This window comes from Theropithecus gelada, chromosome 6, assembly GCF_003255815.1.
Source record: "Theropithecus gelada isolate Dixy chromosome 6, Tgel_1.0, whole genome shotgun sequence".
NCBI lineage: Eukaryota > Metazoa > Chordata > Mammalia > Primates > Cercopithecidae > Theropithecus > Theropithecus gelada.
This window is the reverse complement of record NC_037673.1, coordinates 46,642,920-46,656,264: the sequence shown is the minus strand read 5'-3', so window position 1 is coordinate 46,656,264 and position 13,345 is coordinate 46,642,920. Positions and strand designations below refer to the sequence as shown.

At 41.0% G+C, this 13,345-nt stretch overlaps 2 pseudogenes; both read right to left on the bottom strand.

Annotated features, from left to right (window-relative positions):
* Positions 1 to 6,146: 6,146 nt before the first annotated feature.
* Positions 6,147 to 6,758, bottom strand: LOC112626033 (annotated as a pseudogene).
* A 2,085-nt stretch (positions 6,759 to 8,843) lies between these two features.
* LOC112626032 lies at positions 8,844 to 9,672 on the bottom strand (annotated as a pseudogene).
* Positions 9,673 to 13,345: the final 3,673 nt, after the last annotated feature.

Genomic DNA, 13,345 nt, shown 5'->3' with positions numbered 1-13,345 from the left:
AACAGCCTTACCGAACGGCTTCTGGAAGGGAAAGCTGTAACTCTGTTAGACGAATTCACAGAACACAGAGCAGTTTCTCAGAAAGCTTCTTTCCAGTTTTTATCTGAGGATATTTCCCTTTTAACCATAGCCCTCCATGGGATTCCAAATATCACTTTGCAAATTCCAAAAGAACAGTCTTAGCGAAAGGCTTCCTTAGGGGAAAGCTGTTACTCTGTGAGATGAATTCACAGATCACAAAGAAGTTTCTCAGAAAGCTTCTTTCTCATTTTGATCGGAGGATGTTTCCTTCGGCCCTATAGTCTTCAAAGGGATCCGAAATATCAGTTCTCAGTTTCCACAGAAATAAGGCTAGCAAAGAGCTCCACGAAATACAGCTGTGCCTCAGAGACTGGAAGTCACAAATCACAAAGCAGTTGCTCAGAAGATTTCTTTCCAGTTTCCATCTGAGGATATTCTCGTTTTCACCATAGGCCTCTATTGGCTTCCAAATATCCCTTTGCAAATTCCACAAGGACACTCTTAGCTAACGGCCTCTTGAGGGCAAAGCTGTAACTCTGTGATATGAATTCACAGAACACAGAGCAGTTTCTCAGAAAGCTTCTTTCCAGTTTTTCTCTGAGGATATTTCCCTTTTCACCATAGCCCTCCATGGGCTTCCAAATATCACTTTCCATATTCCACAAGAACAGTCTTAGCGAAAGACTTCTTGAGGGGAAAGCTGTAATTCTCTGAGATGAATTCACAGATCACAAAGAAGTTTCTCATGAAGCTTCTTTCTCATTTTGATCGGAGGATATTTCCTTTGGCCCTATAGTCTTCACAGGGATCCGAAATATCACTTCTCAGATTCCACAGAAATAAGGCTAGCAAACACGTTCATGAAATACAGCTGAAACTCAGTGAGTGGAAGTCACGCACCACAAAGCAGTTGCTCAGAAAGCTTCTTTCCAGTTTTCATCTGAGGATATTTTCTTTTTCACCATGGGCCTCTATGGGCTTCCAAATATCCCTTGCAAGTTCCACAAGAACAGTCTAAGTGAATGCCTTCTGGAGGCTAAAGCTGTAACCCTGTGAGATGAATGCACAGAACAGAGAGCAGTTTCTCAGAAAGCTTCTTTCCAGTTTTTCTCTGAGGATATTTCCCTTTTCACCATAGCCCTCCATGGGCCTCCAAATACCACTTTGACAATTCCACAAGAAAAGTCTTAGCGAAAGGCTTCTTGAGGGGAAAGCTGTAACTCTGTGAGATGAATTCACAGATCACAAAGAAGTTTCTCAGAGAGATTCTTTCTCATTTTGATCGGAGGATATTTCCTTCGGCCCTATAGTCTTCAAAGGGATCCGAAATTTCAGTTCTCATATTCCACAGTAATAAGGCTAGAAAACAGCTCCACGAAATACAGCTGTAACTCAGTGAATAGAAGTCCCACATCACAAAGCAGTTGCTCAGAAAGCTTCTTTCCAGTTTTCATCTGAGGATATTTTCTTTTCCACCGTTGGCCTCTATGTGCTTCCAAATATCCATTTGCAAATTCCACAAGACCAGTCTTAGTGAACGGCTTCTAGAGGGGAAAGCTGTAACTCTGTGAGACGAATTCACAGAACACATAGCAGTTTCTCAGAAAGCTTCTTTCCAGTTTTTATCTTAGGATATTTCCCTTTTCACCATAGCCCTCCATGGGCTTCCAAATGTCACCATGTCAATTCCAGAAGAACAGTCTTAGAGAAATGCTTCTGGTGGGGAAAGCTGTAATACTCTGAGATGAATTCACAGAACACAGAGCAGTTTCTTAGAAAGCTTCTTTCCAGTTTTTATCTGAGGATATTTCCCTTTTTATCATAGCCCTCCATGAGCTTCCAAATATCCCTTTGCAAATTCCACAAGAACAGTCTTAGCCAACGGCTTCTGGAGGGGAATTCTGTAACTCTGTGAGATGAATTCACAGAACAAAGAACAGTTTCTCAGAAAGCTTCTTTCCAATTTTTATATGAGGATATTTCCCTTTTCACCATAGCCCTCCTTGGGCTCCAACATATCACTTTGCAAATTCCACAAGAACAGTCTTAGCGAAAGGCTTCTTGGGAAAGCTGTAACTCTCTGAGATGAATTCACAGATCACAAAGAACTTTCTCAGAAAGCTTCTTTCTCATTTTGATCAGAGGATATTTCCTTTGGCCCTATAGTCTTCAAAGTGATCCGAAATATCAGTTCTCAGTTTCCACAGAAATAAGGCTAGCAAACAGCTCCACGAAATACAGCTGTAACTCAGTGAGTGCCAGTGACACATCACAAAGCAGTTACTCAGAAAGCTTCTTTCCAATTTTCATCTGAGGATACTTTGTTTTTCACCATAGGCCTCTATGGGCTTCCAAATATCCCTTTGAAAATTCTGCAAGAACAGTCTTAGCGAATGCCTTCTGGAGGGGAAAGCTGTAACTCTGTGAGATGAATTCACAGATCACAAAGAAGTTTCTCAGAAAGCTTCTTTCTCATTTTGATCGGAGGATATTTCCTTTGACCCTATAGTCTTCAAGAGGATCCGAAATATCAGTTCTCAGATTCCGCAGAAAACAGGCTAGCAAACAGCTCCACGAAATACAGCTGTAACTCAGTGAGTGGAAGTCACACATCACAAAGCAGTTGCTCAGAAAGCTTCTTTGCAATTTTCATCTGAGGTTATTTTCTTTTTCACCTTTCGCCTCTATGGGCCTCCAAATATCGCTTTGCAAATTCCACAAGAACAGTCTGAGCGAACGGCTTCTGGAGGGGAAACCTGTAACTATGTGAGTTGAATTCACAGAACACAGAGCAGTTTCTCAGAACGCTTCCTTCCAGTTTTTATCTGAGGATATTTCCCTTTTCATCATAGCCCTCCATGAGCTTCCAAATATCCCTTTGCAAATTCCACATGAACAGTCTTAGCCAACGGCCTCTGGAGGAGAAAGCTGTAACTCTGTGAGATAAATTCACAGAACACAGAGCAGTTTCTCAGAAAGCTTCTTTACAGTTTTTATCTGAGGATATTTCCCTTTTCACCACAGCCCTGCATGGGCTTCCAAATATCACTTTGCAAATTCCACAAGAACAGTCTTAGCGAAAGGATTCTTGAGGGGAAAATTGTAACTCTGTGAGATGAATTCACAGATCACAAAGAAGTTTCTCAGAAAGATTCTTTCTCATTTTGATCGGAGGATTTTTCCTCTGGCCCTATAATCTTCAAATGGATCTGAAATACCAGTTCTCAGATTCCAGAGAAATAAGGTTAGGAAACAGCTCCACGAAATACAGCTGAAACTCTGTGAGTGGAAGTCACACATCATAAGGCAGTTGGTCGGAAAGCTTCTTTCCAGTTTTCATCTGAGGATATTCTCTTGTTTTTCATAGGCCTCTGTGGGCTTCAAAATATCTCTTTGCAAATTCAACAAGAACAGTCTTAACGAACGGCTTCTGGAGGGGAAAGCTGTAACTCTACGGGATGAATTCACAGAACACAGAGTAGTTTCTCTGAAAGCTTCTTTCCACTTTTTATATGAGGATATTTACCTTTTTACAATAGCCCTTCATGGGTTTCCAAATATCAGTTTGTCAATTCCACAAGAACAGTCGTAGCGAAAGGCTTCTTGAGGGGAAGCTGTAACTCTGTGAGATGAATTCACAGGTCACAAAGAAGTTTCTCAGAAAGTTTCTTTCACATTTTGATTGGAGGTTATTTCCTTTGGCCCTATAGTTTTCAAGAGGATCCGAAATATCAGTTCTCAGATTCCACAGAAATAAAGCTAGAAAACAGCTCCACGAAATACAGCTGTAACTCAGTGAATAGAAGTCCCACATTACAAAGCAGTTGCTCAGAAAGGTTCTTTCCAGTTTCAATGTGAGGATATTTTCTTTTCCACCGTAGGACTCTATGTGCTTCCCAATATCCCTTTGCAAATTCCTCAAGAGCAGTCTTAATGAACGGCTTCTTTAGGGGAAAGCTGTAACTCTGTGAGACGAATTCACAGATCACAAAGAAGTTTCTCAGAAAGATTCTTTCTCATTTTGATCGGAGGATTTTTCTTTTGGCCCTATAGTCTACAAATGGATCTGAAATATTAGTTCTCATATTCCACAGAAAAAAGGCTAGCAAACAGCTCCACGAAATACAGCTGTGCCTCAGAGACTGGAAGTCACCCATCACAAAGCAGTTGCTCAGAAAGCTTCTTTCCAGTTTTCATCTAACGATATTTTCTTTTTCACCATATGCCTCTATGGGATTCCAAATATCCCTTTGCATATTCCACAAGGACAGTCTTAGCGAACGGCTTCTGGAAGGGAAAAGTGTAACTCTGTGAAACGAACACACAGAACACACAGCCGTTTCTCCTAAAGCTTCTTTCCAGTTTTTACCTAAGGATATTTCCCTTTTCACCATAGCCCTCCATGGGCTTCCAAATATCACTTTGCAAATTCCACAAGAACAGTCTTAGCGAAAGGCTTCTTGAGGGGAAAGCAGTAACTCTGTGAGATGAATTCACAGATCACAAAGAAGTTTCTCCGAAAGATTCTTTCTCATTTTGATCGGAGGATATTTCCTTTGGCCCTATAGTCTTCAAAGGGATCAGAAATATCAGTTCTCAGATTGCACAGAAAGAAGGCTACCAAACAGCTCCAGGAAATACAGCTGTAACGGAGTGAGAGGAAGTCACACATCACAAAGCAGTTGCTCAGAAAGCTTCTTTGCTGTTCTCAACTGAGGATATTTTCTTTTTCACCATAGGCCTCTATGGGCTTCCAAATATCCCTTTGCAAATTCCACAAGAACAGTCTTAGCAAACGACTTCTGGAGGGGAATGCTGTAACACTGTGAGATGTATTCACAGATCCCAGAGCAGTTTCTCAGAAAGCTTCTTTCCAGTATTTATCTGAGGATATTTCCCTTGTCAGCATAGCCCTCCATGGCCTTCCTAATATCAATTTGCAAATTCCACAAGAACAGTCTTAGTGAAAGGCTTCTTGAGGGGAAAGCTCTAACACTGTGAGATGAATTCACAGATCACAAAGAAGTTTCTCTGAAAGCTTCTTTCTCTTTTTTATCGGAGGATATTTCCTTTGGCACTGTAGTCTTCAAAGGGATCCGAAATATCAGTTCTCAGATTCCACAGAAATAAGGCTAGCAAACAGCTCCACGAAATACAGCTGTAACTCAGTGAGTGGAATCACACATCACAAAGCAGTTGCTCAGAAAGCTTCTTTCCAGTTTTCATCTGACGATATTTTCTTTTTCACCGTAGGCCTCTTTGGGCTTCCAAATATTCCTTTGCAAATTCCACAAGAACAGTCTTAGAGAACGGCTTCTGGAGGGGAAAGCTGTAACCATGTGACATGAATTCGCAGAACATAGAGCAGTTTCTCAGAAAGCTAATTTCCAGTTTTTATCTGATTATATTTCCCTTTTCACCATAGCCCTTCATGGGCTTCCAAATATCACTTTGCAAATTCCACAGGAACACTCTTAGCGAAAGGCTTCTTGAGGGTAAAGCTGTAACTCTGTGAGATGAATTCACAGATCACAAAGAAGTTTCTCAGAAAGCTTCTTTCCCATTTTGATTGGAGGATATTGACTTTGGCCCTATAGTCTTCAAAGGGAACAGAAATATCAGTTCTCAGATTCCACAGAAATAAGGCTAGCAAACAGCTCCACGAAATACAGCTGTAATTCAGTGAGCGGAAGTCACATATCAAAAAGCAGTTTCTCAGAAAGCTTCTTTCCAGTTTTCATCTGAGGATATTTTCTTTTTCACCTTAGGCCTCTATGGGCTTCCAAATATCCCTTTGCAAATTCCACAAGAACAGTCTTAGCGAACGGCTTCTTGAGAGGAATGCTGTAACTCTGTGAGTTGAATTCACAGAACACAGAGCAGTTTCTCAGAAAGCTTCTTTCTCAGTTTGATCGGAGGAGATTTCCTTTGGCCCTATAATCTTTAAAGGGTTCCGATATGTCACTTCTCAGATTCCACACAAAAAACGCTAACAAACAGCTCCACAAAATACAGCTGAAAATCAGTGAGTGGAAGTCACACCTCACAAAGCAGTTGCTCAGAAAGCTTCTTTCAAGTTTTAATCTGAGGATATTTTCTTTTTATTCATAGGCATTTGTGGGCTTCCAAATATCTCTTTGCAAATTCCACAAGAACAGTCTTAGCGAACGGCTTCTGGAGGGGAAAGCTGTGACTCGGTGAGATGAATTCGCAGAACACAGAGCAGTTTCTCGGAAAGCTTCTTTCCAGTTTTTCTCTGAGGATATTTCCCTTTTCACCATAGCCCTTCATGGGCTTCCAAATATCACTTTGCAATTTCCACAAGAACAGTCTTAGCGAAAGGCTTCTTGAGGGGAAAGCTGTAATACTGTGAGATGAAGTCACAGATACAAAAGCTTCTTTCCAGTTTTCATCTGAGGATATTTTCTTTTTCACCATAGGCCTCCAGGGACTTAAAAACATCCATTTAAAAATTCCACAGGAATAGACTTAACGAACGGCTTCTGGAGGGGAAAGCTGTAACTCTGTGAGATGAATTCACAGAAACCAGAGCAGTTTCTCAGAAAGCTTCTTTCCAGTTTTTCTCTGAGGATATTTCCCTTTTCACCATAATCCTCCATGGGCTTCCAAATATCACTTTCCATATTCCACAAGAACAGTCTTAGCGAAAGGCTTCTTGAGGGGAAAGCTGTAACTCTGTGAGATGAATTCACAGATCACAAAGAAGTTTCGCAGAAAGCTTCTTTCTCATTTTGATCGGAGGATATTTCCTTTGGCCCTATAGTCTTCCAAGGGATCAAAAATATCACTTCTTAGATTCCACAGAAATAAGGCTAGGAAACACGTCCACGAAATACAGCTGAAACTCAGTGAGTGGAAGTCACGCGCCACAAAGCATGTGCTCAGATAGCTTCTTTCCAGTTTTCATCTGAGGATATTTTCTTTTTCACCATGGGCCTCTAAGGGCTTCCAAATATCCCTTGCAAATTCTACAAAAACAGTGTAAGTGAATGCCTTCTGGAGGGTAAAGCTGTAACCCTGTGAGATGAATGCATAGAACAGAGAGCAGTTTCTCAGAAAGCTTCTTTCCAGTTTTTCTCTGAGGATATTTCCCTTTTCACCATAGCCCTCCATGGGCTTCCAAATACCACTTTGACAATTCCACAAGAAATGTCTTAGCGAAAGGCTTCTTGAGGGGAAAGCTGTAACTCTGTGAGACGAATTCACAGATCACAAAGAAGTTTCTCAGAGAGATTCTTTCTCATTTTGATCGGAGGATATTTCCTTTGGCCCTATAGTCTTCAAGGGGATCCGAAATTTCAGTTCTCATATTCCACAGAAATAAGGCTAGAAAACAGCTCCACGAAATACAGCTGTAACTCAGTGAATAGAAGTCCCACATCACAAAGCACTTGCTCAGAAAGCTTCTTTGCAATTTTCAACTGAGGATACTTTCTTTTTCGCCATAGGCCTCTATGGGCTTCCAAATATCCCTTTGAAAATTCTGCAAGGACAGTCTAAGCGAACGCCTTCTGGAGGGGAAAGCTGTAACTCTCTGAAATGAATTCACAGATCACAAAGATGTTTCTCATAAAGCTTCTTTCTCATTTTGATCGGAGGTTATTTCCTTTGACCCTATAGTCTTCAAGAGGATCCGAAATATCAGTTCTCAAATTCTGCAAAAAAATCCTAGCAAACAGCTCCACGAAATACAGCTGTAACTCAGTGAGTGGAACTAACACATCACAAAGCAGTTGCTCAGAAAGCTTCTTTCCAGTTTTCATCTCAGGTTATTTTCTTTTTCAACATTCGCCTCTATGGGCCTCCAAATATAGCTTTGCAAATTCCACAAGAACAGTCTGAGCGAACGGCTTCTGGAGGGGAAACCTGTAACTATGTGAGATGAATTCACAGAACACAGAGCAGTTTCTCAGAACGCTTCTTTCCAGTTTTTATCTGAGGATATTTCCCTTTTCATCATAGCCCTCCAAGAGCTTCCAAATATCCCTTTGCAAATTCCACAAGAGCAGTCTTAGTGAACGGCTTCTGGAGGGGAAAGCTGTAACTCTGTGAGATGAATTCACAGAACACAGAGCAGTTTCTCAGAAAGCTTCTTTCTCAGTTTGATCGGAGGACATTTCCTTTGGCCCTATAATCTTGAAAGGGTTCCGATATATCACTTCTCAGATTCCACAGAAATAACGCTAACAAACAGCTCCACGAAATACAGCTGAAACTCAGTGAGTGGAAGTCACACCTCACAAGGCAGTTGCTCAGAAAGCTTCTTTCAGGTTTTAATCTGAGGATATTTTCTTTTTATCCATAGGCATTTGTGGGCTTCCAAATATCTCTTTGCAAACTCCACAAGAACAGTCTTAGCGAACGGCTTCTGGAGGGGAAAGCTGTAACTCTGTGAGATGAATTCACAGAACAGAGAGCAGTTTCTCAGAAAGCTTCTTTCCAGTATTTATCTGAGAATATTTCGCTTTTCATCATAGCCCTCCATGGGCTTCCAAATATCACTTTGCCAATTCCACAAGAACACTCTTAGCGAAAGGCTTCTTGAGGGAAAAGCTGTACCTCTGTGAGATGAATTCACAGATCACAAAGAAGTTTCTCAGAAAGCTTCTTTCTCATTTTGATCGGAGGATGTTTCCTTCGGCCCTATAGTCTTCAAAGGGATCCGAAATATCAGTTCTCAGATTCCACAGAAATAAGGCTAGCAAACAGCCACACGAAATACAGCTGTAATGCAGTGAGTGGAAGTCACACATCACAAAGCAGTTTCTCAGAAAGATTCTTTCCAGTTTTCATCTGAGGATATTTTCTTTTTCACCTGAGGCCTCTAAGGGCTTCCAAATATCCCTTTGCAAATTCCACAAGAACAGTCTTAGCGAACGGCCTCTTGAGGGGAAGCTTTAACTCTGTGAGATGAATTCACAGATCACAGAGGAGTTTCTCTGAAAGCTTCTTTCCAGTTTTTATCTGAGGATATTTCCCTTTTCATCATAGCCCTCAATGGGCTTCCAAATATCCCTTTGCAAATTCCACAAGAACAGCCTTATCCAACGGCTTCTGGAGGGAGAAGCTGTAACTCTGTGAGATGAATTCACAGAACACGGAGCAGTTTCTCAGAAAGCTTCCTTCCAGTTTTTATCTGAGGATACTTCCCTTTTCACCATAGCCCTCCATGGGCTTCCAAATACAACTTTGCATATTCCACAAGAACAGTTTTAGCGAAAGGCTTCTTGAGGGGAAAGCTGTAACTCTATGAGATGAATTCACAGATCACAAAGAAGTTTCTCAGAAAGCTTCTTTCTCATTTTGATCGGAGGATATTTCCTTTGGCCCTATAGTCTTCAAAGGGATGCGAAATATCAGTTCTCAGATTCCACAAAAATAAGGCTAGAAAACAGCTCCAGGAAATACAGATGTATCTCAGTGAGTGGACATCACACATCACAAAGCAGTTGCTAAGAAAATTTCTTTCCAGTTTCCATCTGAGGATATTCTCGTTTTCATCATAGGCCTCTATGGGCTCCAAATATCCGTTTGCAAATTCCACAAGAACAGTCTTACCGAACGGCTTCTGGAAGGGAAAGCTGTAACTCTGTGAGACGAATTCAAAGAACACAGAGCAATTTCTCAGAAGGCTTCTTTCCAGTTTTTATCTGAGGATATTTCCCTTTTAACCATAGCCCTCCATGGGCTTCCAAACATCACTTTGCAAATTCCACAAGAACAGTCTTAGCGAAAGGCTTCTTTAGGGGAAAGCTGTTACTCTGTGAGTTGAATTCACAGATCACAAAGAAGTTTCTCAGAAAACTACTTTCTCATTTTGATCGGAGGATATTTCCTTTGGCCCTATAATCTTCAAAGGAATCCGAAATATCAGTTCTGAGATTCCACAGAAATAAGGCTAGCAAACAGCTCCACGAAATACAGCTGTAACTCAGTGAGTGGAAGTCACTCATCACAAAGCAGGTGCTCAGAAAGCTTATTTCCAGTTTTCATCTGAGGATATTTCTTTTTCGCCATAGGCCCCTATGTCCCTCCAAAAATCTCTTTGCAAATTCCACGAGAACTGTCTTACCGAACGGCTTCTGGAGGAGAAAGCTGTAAATCTGAGGGATGAATTCACAGAACACAGAGCAGTTTCTCAGAAAGCTTTTTTCCAGTTTTCATTTGAGGATATTTTCTTTTTCACCATAGGCCTGTATGGGCTTCCAAATATCCCTTTGCAAATTCCAAAAGAACAGTCTTAGCAAACGGCTTCTGGAGGGGAAAGCTGTAACTCTGTGAGTTGAATTCACACAACACAGATAAGTTTCTCAGAAACTTCTTTCCAGTTTTTATCTGAGGATATTTCCCTTTTCACCATAGCCCTCCATGGGCTTCCAAATATCCCTTTGCCTATTACACAAGAACAGTCTTAGCGAACAGCTTCTTCATTGGAAAGCTGTAACTCTGTGAGATGCATTCACAGATCACAAAGACGTTTCTCAGAAAGCTTCTTTCTCATTTTGATCAGGGGATACTTCCTTTCGCCCTATAACCTTCAAAGGGATCCGAAATACCAGTTCTCAGATTACAGAGAATTAAGGCTAGCAAACAGCTCCATGAAATACAGCTGTAACTCAGTGAGTTGAAATCACGCATCACAAAGCAGTTGCTCAGAAAGCTTCTTTCCAGTGTTCATCTGAGGATATTTCTTTTTCACCATTGGCCTTTATGGGCTTCCAAATATCCCTTTGCAAATTCCACAAGAACAGTCTTTGCGTACGGCCTCTGGAGGGGAAAGCTGCAACTCTGTGAGATGTATTCTCAGAACCCAGAGCAGTTTCTCAGAAATCTTCTTTCCAGTTTTTATCTGATAATATTTCCCTTTTCAACATAGCCCTCCATGGGCTTCTAAATATCACTTTGCCAATTCCAGAAGAACAGTCTTAGCGAAAGGCTTCTTGAGGAGAAAGCTGTAACTCTGTGAGATGAATTCACAGATCACAAAGAAGTTTCTCAGAAAGCTTCTTTCTCGTTTTGATCGGAGGATATTTCCTTTGGCCCTATAGTCTTCAAAGGGATCCGAAATATCAGCTCTCAGATACCACAGAAATAAGGCTAGCAAACAGCTCCACGAAATACAGCTGTAACTCAGTGAGTGGAAGTCCCACATCACAAAGCAGTTGCTCAGAAAGCTTTTTTCCAGTTTTCATCTGAGTATATTTTCTTTTTTACCATAGGCCTCTATGGACTTCCAAATATCATTTGCAAATTCCACAAGAACAGTCTTTGCTAACGGTTCTAGAGGGGAAAGCAGTAACTCTGTGAGATGATTTCAAAGAACACAAAGAAGTTTCTCAGAAAGCTTTTTTCTCATATTGATCGGAGGATATTTGTTTTTGGCCCTGTAGTCTTCAAAGGCTTCCGAAATATCAGTTCTCAGATTCCACAGAAATAAGGCTAGCAAACAGCTCCACGAAATACAGCTGTAACTCAGTGAGTGGAACTCACACAGCACAAAGCAGGTGCTCAGAAATCTTCTTTCCAGTTTTAATCTGAGGATATTTACTTTTTCACCGTAGGACCCTATGTCCTTCCAAAAATCTCTTTACAAATTCCACAAGAACAGTCTTACCGAACGGCTTCTGGAGGAGAAAGCTGTAAATCTGAGGGATTAATTCAGAGAACACAGAGCAGTTTCTCAGAAAGCTTCTTTCCAGTTTTGATCTGAGGATATTTTCTTTTTCACCATAGGCCTGTATGGGCTTCCAAATATCCCTTTGCAAATTCCACAAAAACAGTCTTAGCAAACGGCTTCTGGAGGTGAAAGCTGTAACTCTCTGAGTTGAATTCACAGAACACAGAGCTGTTTCTCAGAAAGCTTCTTTCCTGTTTATATCTGAGGATATTTCCCTTTTCACCCTAGCCCTCCATTGGCTTAAAAATATCACTTTGCAAATTCCTCAAGAAACGTCTTAGTGAAAGGCTTCTTGAAGGGAAAGCTATATCGCTGTGAGATGTATTCACAGATCACAAAGAAGTTTCTCAGAAAGCTTCTTTCTCATTTTAATCGCAGAATTTTTCCTTTGGCCCTATAGTCTTCAAAGGGATCCGAAATATCATTTCTCAGATTCCACAGAAATAATGCTTGCAAACAGCTCCACGAAATACAGCTGTAACTCAGTGAGTGGAAGTTCCACATCAGAGAGCAATTTCTCAGAAAGCTTCTTTCCAGTTTTCATCTGAGGATATGTTCTTTTTCACCATAGGCCTCTATGGGTTTTCAAATATCCCTTTGCAAATTCCACAACAACAGGCTGAGCGAAAGGCTTTTTGAGGGGAAAGCTGAAACTCTGTTAGATGAATTCACAAATCACAAAGAAGTTTCTCAGAAAGCTTGTTTCTCATTTTGATCGGAGGTTATTTCCTTTGGCCCTATAGTCTTCAAAGGGATCCGAAATACCAGTTCTCAGATCCCACAAAATAAGGCTAGCAAAGAGCTCCACGAAATACAGCTGTAACTCAGTGAGTGGAAGTCACGCATCACAAAGCAGTTTCTCAGAAAACTTCTTTCCAGTTTTCATCTGAGGATATTTCTTTTTCACCATAGGTCCGTATGGGCTTCCAAATATCCCTTTGCAAATTCCACAAGAACCGTCTTAGCGAACGGCTTCTGCAGGAGAAAGCTGTAACTCTGTGAGATGAATTCACAGATCACAAAGAAGTTTCTCAGAAAGTTTCTTTCTCATTTTGATCGGAGGTTATTTCCTTTTGCCCTTGAGTCTTCAAAGGGATCCGAAATATCAGTAATCAGATTCCACAGAAATAAGGGTAGCAAACAGCTCCATGAAACACGGCTCTAACTCAGTGAGTGGAAGTCACACATCACAAAGCAGTTGCTCAGAAAGCTTCTTAGCAGTCTTCATCTGAGAATGTTTTCTTTTTCACCGTAGGCCTGAATGGGCTTCCGAATATTGCTATGCAAATTCCACAAGAACAGTATTAGCGAACGGTTTCTGGAGGAGAAAGCTGTAACTCTGTGAGATGAATTCACAGAACAAAGAGCAGTTTCTCAGAAAGATTCTTTCCAGTTTTTATCTGAGGATATTTCCCTTTTCACCATAGCCCTTCATGGGCTTCCAAATATCACTTTGCCAATTCCACAAGAACAGACTTAGCGAAAGGCTTCTTGAGGGGAAAGCTGTAACTCTGTGAGGCAAATTCCCAGATCACAAAGAAGTTTCTCAGAAAGCTTCTTTCTCATTTTGATCGGAGGATATTTCCTTTGGCCTTATAGTCTTCACAGTGATCAGAAATATCCGTT